The following is a 16,298-nucleotide window of genomic DNA, read 5'->3' on the forward strand; positions in this document are numbered from 1 at the left end:
TAGCAGACGGAGGGCTTCAAGGCGGCCCGTCATTTTTCATTTTCCCACGTTGAAATTGCGGTCTCGTCCCGTATCTTGTTGCTCTGCGGCTCCACCTTTGGTCGAGGTCACACGTGTCCCAAGATCTGCAGTCAGGCTGTACGTCACATCTGACCCATCTCCTTCGGTGATCGTGAATCTTTGAATAGGTACAAAACAAGGTTTTAGAGAGATGGCAGAAGAAGATATCTACGCATGTGAATTCCTCCCTCAATTCTACGTATTTGGGAGATACGCTCATTGGTCACAGTCAGAGGTCCATTACCAAGCAGTGCATATACCGGCATTCCTACTGAATTCAAGCCAAGCTTTATTCATTGTATACACAGGTCACATATGAAGGAAAGTCAGACTCTTATCAACTGCGTGTGTCATCAAACTCAATATTTCGGAGCCTCCAGGGAGACTCGTCTTTCTAACCTGAGTCTTAACAATCTAACATTTCCCTTCAAGGCCGGCTAACATTTTCAGACAGGGCGGGGATGCCATCATCGAGAGTCATGCAAAACAGTGTTTTCTCGGGGGGTCAACAGCTATTCACGGTCATCATGTTTATATCCGGGACAGCAACTGGGTTCTATCAAAATGGGGCGGGGATGCTTCGGGCGCTTATGCTTCGGTGCAAAAAAAAGGGGGGGGGTGGGGCAATCTGGGCATTGGGGGTCAATCTAGACGTTGGCGTTCGTCTCTGAAGAACAGACATAAGGTGCCATTGACATACAGTTCCCCTATAAATGGCCAGATTTGGGGGACTTTAGTCGTCTTACCTGTCCTTTCCGTCTCAGCCAATTCAAGTTCATTCATTTTGCAGAAAGGAGAGGCAGTAATATGGCAAGGTACAATCATTTTAGTTTCGGTCAATTTCGCTGAACACCTTCGCGTTCAATAAATATCCAATCAGACTGGTGCCGGTGGGGCACAATTTTACCAAAAGAGGGAGAGAAAATAGGGAGACTCTCATAGAGAGTGAGAGTCGTCCGCAATCTAAACGAGCCATTTGGTACACGTATGACATGTAGAGAGAGAGAGAGATAGAGAGAGAGAGATAGAGAGAGAGAGAGAGAGAGAGAGATAAAGGGGTGGTGAGAGAGAGAGGGAGAGAGAGACGTGTACGAAAATAGGTCATTTAGTGCGCTCACAACACAGAACAGCAAAGGTCAGGTAACGCGCTGATACAGACAGAGGGAAGACATAAATTCGTACATTTACACACACACAAACTCAGACAGGGAAGACGGCACATGTATTACACATATACAAGACATTCACGACAAGACAGGAAACAATTGTTAACCTACAAGATCTGTTTTTATATATATCCTACGTAACTTTACTATCCTATTTATCTACGTGCTTAGCTCTTTCTACCCTCCCCCCCTTTCCCTTCTCGCTTGTCACGCCTGCGAGCGTTCCCAATTACCAATACTCACACCTCGGTTGGTCGATCAGTAATTAACCTGGTCATGCTAGTTACCCATGGTCGGATCTTAAACCATTTTTCTGTTTCCTCCTTTGGTGGGAAGTTCTCCAGGCTGAGGCAACGGCAAGTATTGATCGGGAGAACAGTCGGACAGCTTGGCTATATCTATAAGAGTGTGAAAAAGGGGGTAGTGCATTTTGAACATCAGCAACATCAGCAACATTTCTAACTTCCTAGACGGGTGGTGCCGTGGCAACCCTTACCCGTATAATTTTTCTTTGTCCTTTCCCTACCTAGTCAAACGTCCAGTTACATTATTTAACACGTCATTTCTAGTCAATTGTTCGTCATTCAGTACTTGTCCAGTTTCTATGTCAGTCCATCCTCTCAGTCGCTATGTCCTAAGGAGGAACAGTCATGTTAAGCCTACGTCTTTTAAAAACTTATCGTTATAACGACTACACACATATTCCCTCTTTCCCTTTTTCGTCGGTGGTCCGACCGTCGCTCTTCCACACCTCAGCCGACGTTCTGGACGGATGTAGTTAATGCTTTACGGTATTCATGGTACGCGCAGGGAGAGGAGGGGGAAAAAGGGAAATGAACGTTGCTTATGTACATCAATATTTCTAATTTTCTACAGTGGGTGGTTGGAGACCTGGTGAAAACAGATCAATGCAGATTCATGCCCCATAAGAGCAGTACTTTGAGGTGTGTGACACACGTTTTGCAGTAGCAGAGGACCTTTACATGCTTGCAGTGGTGGATGTAGAAAAGGCATTTGACACCAAAGATGAATGGTACATGATGACAATATGAAAGACAATGGAGTTTGTGCTGTTTCCAGAAGTGTCTGGAACTGTCATGTTTATACCTATCTGTGAGAGTGTGAAGACGGGAAGGATAGAGCTGGAAAGTTGGAAGATGTAAAACGGAAAGAGGCAGGGTTGTTCACAGGTGCTCGTGCTGTTTGCGCTTGTATTGGAATTGCTACTACTCTGTATGTGACCTGTACATACAGATTGGAACATTTGTCCTGAGCCCATCGCACATCATCTGTCTGTGGAAGACGCATTAGGATGTTCGTGGACCTAGATGAATCAACAATATTACTTCTATGAGAATCTCTCTGAACTTGCACTAATTGGAACAAATCATGACTATTTCCACTTTGAGGAAGAATGTGCATCAAGAAAGATGCCTGGTGCAGAATGGCCAGTGGCGGACACTATTAACAGATATTTCACCCTTCACTTTAAGATCAAGTTAGTACCCCTACTGCTATGGCACTCCATTTGGGTAAGGAAGGAAACAACTCTAAAGAAATCGGTTCTAATAGATTGTCTGAAACTACACTCTATCTCAGATTTATCATGGTTTGCCTATGAAAAGTCTGTTTGTGCGGAGATTGGATTCCCGGATCTATAGTCCACCCCAGAATCGTGTGTGTATTGACAAGGCCACTTTAAAACAAATTTACATGAATGAGGCTGCGTCAGAAAAAATAGTGCCAGAAAACTGCAAGTCCTCGATGATTGCTTATAACTTGGTGCATATCCAAGAGGGCCTCCCTTTTTATCTATCTTTGATTCAGAATATCCAACATCGCTTTGTTTTAACTAGGTTTCATCTTAACTTTCTACCGCTTACGGTTGAATACCCGGCTAAATGTTACACCCTAGTGGGTTTGAGACCCTGCCCATGTGATTGTGTCACCCCAGAATTATTTTCACATCTTGGATTTTTTTATACGATTTATGAGCTACCCAGAAGGACATTTGTATTGCCCCTTTCTAAAGCTTTTACATTTACTCAGTGAAGACCTGCTCTGCTCTTTTTGCAGCAGTTACATTGCCCTCTGATTTGCTGTGCATTGGCCTCATTTATGTGGATGATTTAAAAAATACAGATATGTGCAACATTACAGGGGTTATTAACAGTCATTAGACCTAGGGGGAAACATGACGGCAGCAGGCTGAGCTGCCGTAGTGCCTCGGACTCGAGCGCTCGATTTTTCAGATGGAAACGGTAGCTCGTGGTGTCAAATCAGGAGATAAGAGCGTTACGCGAACATAATGCGATAAGCAATTTATATATTTTCTGTACCTGGTTTTCTTTTTTTGGCGGGTTGCCGTGTGGTGTTTTGGAGTCTGGCGGGGCTCGGCGCTGGCGTGCTCTCTGGCCAGGCTTGGCTGGGCGGGGTCGCTGAAGTGGAGCGGATTGTGGCATTGCAGAGCTGCGGTCTGGTTTGGTGTTTTTTTTTTCGGTTGCTTGCGGCTCTCGCGGCTGCCTGTTTGTTTGGGGCCAAACAGGGGAGCGGGGGGGAGGGGAGGGGGGGAGAACAGCACCGACCAGAGTCTCAAAATTTGGTGTGATAAAGGCCGCTTTATTGGAAGCAGGTGCACCCTGAACAATGAAAAACCCTTGGCCTGCGCCGTACAAAACTATACCTCACTAAATATGCAATTTCCTGACAAACCCCCCACCCCCTCCCCTAACTGGTTCCCCCAATCCAAATACTGTAAACAATTAGCAGAAACGTCAATTTGCCTCTCCACCTGGCTAAATCCTTTATTATGCTTGACCTACCCCCCGATAATCCAACAACAGATCTCCTACACTTCCCCCATATATTCGGAAGAACCGCCCCAAAGGCAGAGCATCACCCCACACCTGCTCCAGCGACACAACCAAACCCACAACCATCGAGCAAAGAACCAGATGCCCCGGCCCCCAAGAAAACTCCTTCCAAAACCACCGCACACCACAAAACCCCTCCTACACCCTCAAGGAAAGCAATCACCCCTCTCTCCGCCCCTCCAGACCCCACACTTGAAACCCCCCCATCAACTGATCGAAAAAACACAGGGAGGGAGGGTGGGAAAATAATTACCTCCGCCAAACCCCCCGCCTGGCTGCTGTGTCACCAGCCACCAACATGGTGACCTATAACACAAAATGTCCGGTTTTAAAGGGGGCCAGCCCAAAACTAGCCCAACCCCAGCCCAAGGCTACTAACTGGCCCAAAACCAGCCCACGTACGGTGTCTGCTCTGTCCCCCCCCCTCCCCTGTCTCCAAAACCCCCCGGTGGTGGCAGGCCTCCCCGCTGGGGGGGAACAGCACCGACCAGAGACTCAAAAACTGGTTCCCCCAATCAAAAAACAGTAAACAATTAGCAGAAACGTCAATTTGCCTCTCCACCTGGCTAAATCCTTTATTATGCTTGACCTACCCCCCAATAATCCAACAGATCTCCTACACTTCCCCCATATATTAGGAAGAACCGCCACTCGAAAGGCGTGTTAACGGCTTTCGACCCCCCCCCCAGGACTCCTGCACGTCCGGGTTTCTGCGCATCAATGCCCTGCTCCAGAGCCTCCCTCAAATGAGGCACCTAACTCCATCCCGTACAACAGGTGAAACCCCATCCTCCCTGAAATTCCACTGCCCCGCACCTAAGCTCCGGGTGCTCCATCCTTTCAACCGTCCATCTCCTCAAAACCCTCATTTCCTCCGGATCCTATCAATGGCCGCTGGCCTCTCAGCCCCCCCCTCAACCCACCTGGGACCGACACTCTGACCAAATGACCTGACACCCTGCCTACCCGCGCCGTATCCCTAACAGGTCCCTCTTCACTTGTTTAACCCACGCTAACCCTTTGCACGGTACCACGCCCACGCCAAGCACCCTCTCCCCTTTACCACTGCACACAAAGCCTGCAACAATGCATGCTAGCTCATGCCCTTTTCCTAGCCGCCGACAATGAAACAACCTGTCGTCTGCTTCCAACCACTGATTCCGGTGTTTGACCCAGTCCCCCTTTTTGCCTGCTTTATCAATGAGTTCACCAACATAATTCTCCAGCGCCGCTGCTGTTGGCCCCGCCCCTGCACCTGAAAAGACACACATGTGAGAGGCGAGAAATGTCCTTTATGTCATACGTTCACTTCCCATCCCCCGCAGCCTGACAGATGCCCCTAATAGTCCGACCTCCAGGGCCGGAGGCCCTCCCCAACACTGCTGCACAGCCTCCGACGCCGCCCCCACTCAGACGGAATGCCTCCGTAACGCCTTCGGGTCCTCACCCATACACCATAGGGCATGCCGCAGGACCCCCAACACCTGTGCCGCATGCACCCTGCCACCTCCTTCTCGACCGAACCCCCTACCCCACCTTCCCACCGCTGCGTCCCCCATTCCCCCGCCGACGGTGAATCGCCACCCCCGAAAGCCCCCGTCCATCAAATTCAACCTGAACCGCAACACCCGCTCCTGCGGAAACCACCTATCCCCCTGCCCCCTTCTCCCGATCGCCGCGATTCCTCCCATGCCCGCTTATATGCCACCATGGAAATGCCTCACGAACGCCTGTCCCACGCAAGTCCCCTTCACTCCCCACCGTCAAACGTACTCAAGGATGCGGCCGCGTCACAACGGACAGCGTCAGACCCAAAACCACAACGTTGCCTCCCCCCTTGTCCACCGGCAGGTGTGCTTCCATGGCCACGGAGTCGAGCTCTCTACCAAGGAATGACAGCACCGAACTGGGACCGTGCGTCATCTCTGGCTCCCTGGGCACCCCCAGGTAAGCCACAAGGCCCGGAAAACCGTCCAGCTCCGCTGGCAGTCCGTCGAAACCCGGCCGTCCCACCAGCAAGAAGTCAACCAGATAGTGCGTCACCGACCAGAGCCTGTCCGCCAGGAAAACACCCACTGCAAAATTCACCTAATGGCGCACCCAGCGCACACAAATTTGAACATCCCATGGGCAGTGCTGTCGCCCTCCATGCCAACCTCGCTACCCCCTCGTCCTCTGGCAGGCGTGTTTCCATGGCCCGGAGTCGAGCTCTATACCAAACAAGGACAGCACCGTACTGGGACCGTACATCTTCTCTGGCGCCAGGGGCGCCCCCAGGCAAACAACCAGGCCCATAACTGACCAGCAACCGCCGGCAGTCCGCTGAACCCGGCCGCCCCACCAGCAAGAAGTCCTCCAGATCGTGCGTCTGTCTCAGAGCCTGTCCGCTAGGAAAAAGCCCACTGCAACAAAGAACTGAAACGCCCAAATCGCGCCCGCGAGATCGAACCCCCATGCTATGGTCCCCCACAAGTGCCCGCCGTTCAAACCGGGTCCCCACCGACCGGTGATCCCCCAGATGCCTCCGAAACCACCAGGACGCCAACCTAACCTCGCACTTTGCCCAAAAACCTTCACCCACCGCCGTCGGGCTCCTCCGCGCTATGTCCCTGATAGTATACAACACCCCCGGGAGCTCCGCCGCCAAAGTCACCGACCGACTCACCCCCGCCCGCTGCTGGGACAACCGAGACTTACCGGGCTCCTTCCTGAGCCCAACCCCGATAGGGGAAACACTCAAACCCGACCGCGCGCTCCACACCAAAAAAGGGGGGGGGGCTATCCCTGCCCCGCTCTCCTCCTTACACACCTGCCCCGCGCTGGCACTGTGGTCGCATTGACAGCTCAACTCCTCCACCCTCACTGGCGACGAGCCTATGCCCAGAACCTTGACCCCCTTTCCCCCCTCCCCGCACCTCCCTAGCAACCCCTCCATACTGCGCCATTCCCCGGCGCCCCCCCCAGGATCCCCGGTATCCGCACCAACCGACAGCCGAGGATTACTCAAACCACTCCCCTACTCCGCCACCATCCTTACCTGGCGTCAAGGCCGGCGTCGCCACTGGATCCCGCTGCCTAACCAGCGGAGGCGCGGGGGGGGGGGAACACCTCGGCGCTCCTTGCCGTGGGCATACCTGAAACACACTACCAACACCGTTACTTTGCTCCCCCCCTTTTCGCATCTCCCCCTCTTCCTCCGAATCCTCCGCATAGCTCAATTGCCCCCCTGGCCTCACCCCCTTTCCGCACCTCCTCCTCAGAATCCTCCACAAGTTTCAACGGCCCATGGCCTCCTGCCCAGCATTGGGCCTATCCTTCCACCTTTCTCTTGTAACACACTGTTTGCCACCCCTCACATTTTGTTTGCTTTAGATACTTGCACAAGTGCCACGATTGCCTACGTAACGCTTGTTCTTGTGCCGGAGTTTCAACCATTTATTGCAGTATTAAACCTCCACTGGTACTTTGTACGTTTTTGTAACCTGCACACATATCACTTTTGCCTCCTGTAACGCACCGGTTGCTACCTCATGTATCTTGGTTGCTCACTATTGTCACCTTTGACCCATGTAACCCAACGTTTGCTTTTGTAATTTGTTCATATGTAATTGTTTCCTCTTGTATCATTACTGGTCCTATTGTGAAGCGCTCTGACACCTTCGGGTAAAGTCTGCGCTATATAAAATCGCATAAAATAAATAAACTCGTCCCCCAATCCCCCCCTTCTTGGCTCTGTCCTACTCCGCCCTGCCACCTGCTGACACAACCACATCAAATCCCCCGATCCACGTCCTCCCACCTCCCGCCTCCCCCTCCCCTCCTCCGTACTCTCTCCTCCACTGGTGCAATCATGGATGGACCAGCTGAATCTATGAAAACGACACACCCATCATTGTCGACAGCGCAAAACCCTGGGGTCCTAATCGTCACACAACACAATCTACCCACCCTAATACTACAAATGCCAAGCCTGCTCGACACCAACTGCACCCTCTTAGTGGGAAGCACGCTCCTACCCGCACCATGACCTCAACAACCCTGGTCCCATCGCTGAATCTCTCCAAAACTGGACTACTGCAATTCTCCCCACCCCCCAAGCCTCCCACTCCTCCTCCCCCGCAATCTAGCGACCCAACCAACTCCTCCCCGACTTTCCAAACTGATCTCAAAGTTCCCCTCCCTCAAGGCCCTCCCAAAGTTAAATCCTGCCCCCTAGTACCTGCAGGCAGACCCTGTTGTATAGAAAAGTCCCTGACCCTCCAACTATGGAAGTGCCGTTCCAGTGGGTACGCGTGGTCCGTGAGACTGCCATTATTGCAGCACTACTCAGCACCCGTGATTGGGACTCTTATTAACATGCACACGTCACGGGTCCAGTGTAACACCCAGTTGTCCACCCCCTACATTTTTACGTTTCCAATACCTTCACGGGGGCCCCATGCCCACGTAACCCTCACTCTTGTGTTTGAGTGTCCTCCATTTACTGCTGTATTACCTCTACTAGCACCTCGCTTTTGTAACCCGTACACATGCCACTCTCCCTCCTATGACGCCCGATTGCTACCTCCTGTATTCTGTTTGCACACGCTTGTCACTTATGCCTCATGTACTGTAACCTTGCTTAAGCAACACATTTACTGGAACTGCCCTTGCATCCGGTCCGTTCTTATTATAAAATGCATAAATAAATAAATAATAATCTGCATCTGATCAACAGTCTCTTGCCTTCCTCCCCAACCCCCGGCCCGCCGTCCTGACCCTTCGGGGTGGGAGTAGCGTGGGGCGCACAGCCCCGCTTCCACTCGCGCGTTCCAAGAATGGTCCCTCGTGGGAGCACGACCGCCTGTACCAGGCAGAGCCGGCCCATCCCCTCGGTCAAGTGGAGCCGCATGCTGCTCTCCCGAGCGCCTATCTCCGTGTCCCTGTCCAGAACAAGAGGTGTGGTCCAGCATGCCAGGGACGAAACCCCCCCTGCCGAAAGCCCCCCCTCTGCGCTCATGGCGCCTCCAAACCCCCCCCACACCTGCCCAACCCCCGTTCCCCGTTCCCCGCAGGACACCCCACCCCCCCACTCGAAGGCCTCCCCCCCGAACAGGACCTCCTGCCCCCCCCCCCACTCGCCCCGCGCCCCTCCCCGCACTCCCTCGTAGGCCCCAATTGGCCGCACACCACGGCCACAAGCCTCCACCTCGCATCCCCCCGCTTGAACACAACGCCGAAAGACCCAAACCTCTTGTGCGCCCCCGCAAATATGAAACCGCATTACAAAGGAACCAACCATGAAACGTACTAGCGCATCAATCACGATTATTGCACACACCAAGGACAAGAAGAAAATTAACACCGTGAAGTGGCATAAGTACACGCACGCACCCATCCTCAAAAGATGCACCATAATAATGCAGTACCGTTACGCCCGCGCATCGATTCCACACAATACAGAAACTCTAACAGGAATGGTCATTATCTAAAATAATTACCTCCGCCAAACCCCCCGCCCGGCTGCTGTGTCACCAGCCACCAAAATGGTGACCTATAACACAAAATGTCCGGTTTCAAAGGGGGCCAGCCGAAAAGCAGCCCAAAACCAGCCCAAAACCAGCCCACGTACGGTGCTGGCTCTATCCCCCCCTCCTCCCCGGCCCCAAAACCCCTTGGGGGTGGCAGGCCTCCCGCTGGTCGGCCGCCCCCCCCCCCAAAGCCCTCAGTCCCAGAGTTAAAAATCCTTATCGCCTACCCATCCAGAAAAAAATCATCTTTTTATTGAAATTGCGGTGAAGGGATGGTTTAAAAGAAGTGGTAGGACATATGAGGCTATATTAGGCGGCTCATATCCACACCCTTACTCCCTACTATCGAAAGCAGGAACACTTCGCCGAAAGTCACTGAGGTTAAAGTCTTCACTGTCAATATCAAGTTCTGCCTCTGCTACAGCTATATAAGGGTACTTACTACTGTTCTGCAGAAATGACAACTATACACTTTCCTATTGACACATCAACAATACACTCTTCCCTAACAGGTACCCCAGCAACAAGGGAAAGCACACCCGACCTTCACCATAAGGAGCGTCTTGCTGGTCGTGCAGAGCTTTTTTGAGGGGTGCATTTGTTTCGCCTCGGTCTTTGCCTCGCCCGGTCTTGCCTTGCCTTTGTCCTTGCTGTTTTGGTTTTTTTTTCTCATTTGTGTGGTCGGCTTTCGGGGGAGTGCTATACTTGCATATACTTGCCTATTTTTGCTGGGGGCAAAACTGATCTTCTTTTTCTTTTTTTTAAGGGGGGTCGTTAGTGTCAGCTGGCAGTCCTGATCTTCAATGTGCTTGGAGGAGGCGGCTTTTACCGGCTCTACAGTTCTGCTGCCCGGTCAGCAAGGTTTGTTGCATTGGGGCTTGGCCGCCCTGGAGCTCCGTAAGGGGAGGCGGATTCTGAGCCTCCTGCAGACTACCCAGACTATCCGGGGCTTCGAGGAAGTTTGAGACAGCAGCTATACAGTGCCTCTAGGGCAGCAGACGGAGGGGGGCTCTGACCAGGGGGTAGAAGAGCACTACATATTGACCCACTTAGCATCCCCGAAAACGTGCCTACCATCGTGGAGGAAAGGAAAACGAGGCATAAAAGCAAAAGCCTCCCTTAAAGTGCGGGAAGTGTCCGTGGAGTGTGCGAGTGTCCCCCCTGTCACAGCTAAAAAATTAAAGCCTGGTGCTACCTGTGGCGCAAAAGGGAAAGACTCTGGGCTGAATTTGCGGGCCAAATCGCAGATTGGAGTACACGAGTGGGTCTGAAGATTGTGCTTCCCCTCTAGCAACAACAAAGGGTGTAAATAACTGGTTACAAGGCTTGAGTCACAGTTCTACAGAGGTTGAAAGTAGTAGCAAGAGTAAATCTTCCTCCTTTCTAAGCACTGATGTCAAAGCTAAGCGTGCAAAAGTTGGCAAGACAGCAAATGTTACCAAAGCTGCTATCTTGGGCTCAAGCGCAAGTGTAAACATTACGCCCTCTTTAACCCCTTGGATGCTCATGACAAGGTCAGCTCGTCATGAGGCACGGTTGAGCTGTGCTTATGACGAGCTGACCTTGTCATGAACAATGGGAAAGCCTTATGAGCAGCACAGGAGGGGAAAACCCCTAGCAGCCAAGGTGTTAAGGTCCTACTTTAAGGTGGTTCTCCAAGTTCTGGATCTAGCGAAGGACCTACCGCAATTTGAGTTTAATATTCCTCCTTTGTCCACCTAGAGTTCAGCCCGGCTACTCTCCCTTCAGTGGTCCCCCAGGCTAATATACCTGGTCAAGACAATATGTCTTCCGAGGGAGATCACAGTATAGAAGCTGTGATGGGCCAGTAGATCAGGCTGATCAGGAGGGATTACTGCAACAGCCGTTGCAGGCTCCAGAGTCTCTGGTGGACTTCGTTCTATCAGACCCGTGGGTGGCCTCACAAGATGGTTTAGTTCCATCAACTAGCGGTCCACAGGGAGATACTAGCTCCATCTCAGCTGAGTTCTCACTAAAATCTATGTTTGCTTCCTTATCCCTGGACATAAAAAAGGGGTTTGAGGTTTCGGCTGCTAATCAGTCAGAGATAAGGAATTTTTGTGAGTCCTTGGATAATAAAATTGATACTCTTAGCTCCAGGACTACGGCCTTAGAGGAAACTGTAACAGAACTTTCCTTATATGTAGATCAGGCCAAGACGGATATTGTGAATCTTAAAAAAGATGACCTCGCCCTCTTTGAGAGAATGGAGACGTTGGAGAATAATGCAAGACCTTAATCCTTAACGTCCCTGAAGAGAGTGAGGGCTCGCACATAAAGCAGTACATCCTCGCGCTCTTAAAGAATTCACTCCATCTTGAACAGTCAGCGGAAAGTTTGAGTTTGGATATTCAAAGAAATCACAGAGAGCCTTTTAGAAAAAGAACTCAAAGGCTAAAACCCAGAAAAATCCTAGATAACTTCCACACTTACTACCTTAAAGAGATGATACTTAGTCAGGCCGTAAAACTAAAGTCTTTGAGTGGAAAGGGTTTTACCTTCCAAGTAAGATCAGACCTTTCAAGGGCAACCTTGGACAAGCAATGGGAGTTTGGGAGGAGACTGGACGCCTTCAGATAGTTAGGTGCCTCCGCCCAGCTTAAGTTCCCGGCCGCATTGAAGATTATGTACAATAATAAAATGTACAATACTAGATCAGTTCATGAGGCGGATGAATGGCTGCTGGCTTGGGTTAAAAAGGATGGTCCATCAAGTTAGGCGGGGGTTTCCACTGGCTTCTAGGAATGGGTCCTTATTTTTCTTTATTTAAAATGATATAAGAGAATCCAGGCATACTCGTACTGGGACTCAATTTTTGTTTTTCTTTTCTCTTACAAAACATTTCTGCATGGTTTACCTATCTCATTATACATCTAATTTAACTATGGAGTATAGATATGTAGAGGGAAAAGGGGGAGAGTTGGGAAGGTAAAAAAGAAAGAGGGAAAGGAAAAAAAAGGGAAAGAAAGGAAGGAGAAAAGGGAAAAAAAAGATAAAATTAAAGAAATTTCAGAACCTTGTTTGAAATCTGTTAGGTATTTCGAGCTCTCCTATTACTTCATTTACACTGCGAGCGCTCAGAGGGGCACTATTTCTGGACATGTTCCAGATAGATAGGGCAAGGGTTTCCCAGCGGGGGGGATAGCTTGGGTCACGGGGTAGTTGGGTGGGTGTTGCAAGGGGGAAAAGCTAAAAATTTCCTCATTTCTTCTCTGGTTGTACTAGATTTTTTTTTGTATTAAGGTGATCTTCGGCATGGTTGTGTTAAATTTTTGTTGTCATTTCCCATATGTAGGCGCCAATACTAGGGTGGTAGGAAAGAGGTGGCTTTTCTATGAATAATTTGCGGATTCTCTCCTGGAACATCAATGGCCTCCGCACACGTCCCAGAAGGGATATGATTATGCAATATCTTCGTGATTGTGATGTGCAGGTCATTGTTCTCCAGGAGACCCACTTGGAAGAACAAGGGTTGCTAGATTTGGTTAAGAATCCGTGGATGATTTTTTTATAACTACAACTCAATCTACGAATAATAGAGGGGTTGCAATTTTGTTTAAAAAATCCCTAAAAGCCCGATTGGTATCCTAATTAACAGATCCTGGTGGTAGATGGCCATTTCCATAGTGAGTATTATAGGGGACAAATCACATTTGTAGGATATTATGGCCCGAACTTAGATGATCCTTCTGCCTTAGCATCTGTATTTTTTTCACTTTATTCCTATTTCAGAACCCATTATATTAGCGGGCGATTTCAATATAGTCCTCGACCCTCTATTGGATAAGTCCCCACACAATCCGGCATTGACTCCTTCTAAATCTAGGTCTTTGCTGTTAGCCAATATGAAACATCTGGAGGATATTATACGGGCAACAACCGGGAGTTTCATTTCGAAACCATAAATATCGTCATCAATCTAGGATTGATTATATTTTGATCAGTCAGTCAGTGAGAAGTATGGTTAAAAACATCACTTACCTCCTTTCACATCTGTCTGACCATTCAGCAGTATCATTGGTTATGGCAGGCTTCCCACAAGTAGTTTCTAGAAGTTGTTCGTTTGATCGTTCCTTGCTCTCTAGACAAGATGCAATATCTGTTTTGCTAGAGGAAAGCAAGTGCTTCATGTATCGTAACATCGGTACAGCCTCTCCATGTTATGCATGGGATTCCTTAAAGGCCTTTCTTAGGGGCCAAATTACCAGCACGGTCTCCCATATGAGGAAGGTATATAGAGAGGAGGTACTCTTAAGGGAGACCGAGATAGGCAGGCTTCAAAGAGAGCTTGAATTACAATCTTCAGCCTCGCCTATTTTTTTACAAGATCTTCAGAATAAGCTGGTTAGAGCTAAGGGGCACTTGGATTCCGTGTTGAAGGCACATGTATTACAGAGGTGGGAAACTAGTAAAATCGCTCCTTTCCTTTTAAATCTAAGACCGATCAGGTCCGTAACAATATATCTTCGATCACACATGATAACCAGGTTTATACTTCAGATGAAGAAATAAGAACAATCTTCAGGTCCTTCTTTCAAAATATCTATAAGGAAGACAAGTGCATCAACCAGGATTCGATTGTTAATTGGCTAAATGGGGTATCCTTGCCTACATTGACCCCCCGATCAATCCGCCTCTTTAGATCTGACGATTACTCAGGACGAGGTCAAGAAAGCTATAATGAACAGCAAGTCAGCGGGCCCCGACGACCTTCCAGCCGAAATCTATAGGTTTCTAGAACAGGCGATTGTACCATTTTTAACATCCTTGTTCAATCAGATTCTTCAGGAAGGTATGTTACCTCCAACTTCCTGGGACAAAGCGTCAATTACATTAATCTTAAAACCTGGTAAATCAGCTTCTCTTTGTGGATCATACCGTCCAATTTCCATCTTAAATGCAGACTATAACATTTTTGCTTCAATTATGGCCAATAGGCTGGGCATGGTAGCTGGGGACATTCTACATCAAGACCAGAGGGGATTTATTAGGGGTCGACAACTCTTTGAGTTGACTTATGACCTAATAGGGGCAATAGATGTTGCAACATCTGCAGGGCTGCCCTTGGCCGTTCTTACTCTGGACGTGACCAAGGCCTTCGACAGGGTGAATTGGTCATACCTGTCGGGAGTCTTGGCCAAGTTCGGCATGGGTGCAGGATTTTGCCGAGCAGTTGGCTTACTTTATCAAAACCCCTCCGCATGTCTCTTGATTAATGGATCGCTGACTGACCCTTTTAACGTCACCAGGGGCACACGTCAGGGCTGCCCTCTCTCCCCCCTCCTGTTTGATTTATACATCGAACCCTTCACCCAACGGCTGCGGGAGGACATTAGTATCAAACCTTTTAGTTATGGGGGTTGGGAGAAGAGGGTGGCCCTGTATGCGGACGATATTCTGTTTTTTTCCTCAGACCTAAGAACAGCACTTCCTTCTGTTATTAAATTGGCAACAGACTTTGGTGGTATCTCGGGATACGAGGTTAACGCCTCCAAAACTGGATTATGACCTGGAACCACAAAGTCTTAGATATAGGGGTTCAGCCCTATTTGAAAATGCGTTACTTGGGTATAGAAATCGTCCAGGATATTAACAAAATAGTCGAGACTAACTTCTCTGCTAAAGCAAAAGAATGTCGGCAACTTATGTGTTCTTGGTCATCACTGCCTTTTTCTATTTTGGGGAGGGTTAACCTCATAAAGATGACCATATTGCCGAAGATCACCTTTTTGTTTAACACAATACCTCTTTTTTTTAGCCATCACTTTTAGTTAAATTATAGAGCGACATTAACTCATTCATTTTGGCCCAGTGCAACCCCAGAATTGCCTGGAAACATTTGAGGCGTTGAAGGCAGAAGGGGGGGCTTGCAGCCCCAGATTTCCAACTGTACGCGTGGGCATTTCAACTCACCCATTCCTGCATGTTATTGAAAACACCCACCAACTTCGGGATTGGCTGTATGTTTAATGCCATGCTAACTGGGGCGGGGTTGCCTCAGGAGGGGTTTCTTTTTCAATTCGGGCATCCAAAATATTTCAAAAAAATAAAGCGGAAGGTCTTGCAGGGCATGGCTAAAACATGGAATACGGTCAGCAATACCATGAAACTAGGATATTTTTCAAGTAAAGCTCCTTTGTGGGATTTACCTGAATGCCCAAGTTGGCTTAACAATAGCCTTGCACTACCTTTGAGAGAGGGGGGCTTGAAAGTGTGGGGTGACTTATTTGCCAATGGGGTCCTTTTATCTTGGCAATTGTTAAGTATTAGGTCTAGGTTCAAGTACTTACAGATAGCTAGTTGGGCCCACGCGCAATCTACTATCAGGTTTAAACCCCCAATATAGAGTCTCAACTTTTAGTTAAAACCCCTGAAAAAAAGGAGATATCCTTTTGGTATCATTTACTGCTGGATGAGAAGGATGGCGAAATCCAACTGCCCGATAAAATCTGGGGGAGTTTTTTTTCCAGACTTGGATGTGGAGACTCTTTGACTTGGCTCTTTCCAGATATTATGGGAAATATTGAAGCCGACGTGGCTCCAAAGAAACCGTCATTTCTCCCTGCATTGGGCCTACTATTCGCCACAAAAACTGTCAAAATTTGCGATAGATCTATCGGTTGCCTGTGCGAGTGGGGAAATTGCGGCTTCGGATATACACATGTTTT

The sequence above is a fragment of the Lissotriton vulgaris genome, chromosome 7 (genome assembly GCF_964263255.1).
Source record: "Lissotriton vulgaris chromosome 7, aLisVul1.2, whole genome shotgun sequence".
NCBI classification, from domain to species: domain Eukaryota; kingdom Metazoa; phylum Chordata; class Amphibia; order Caudata; family Salamandridae; genus Lissotriton; species Lissotriton vulgaris.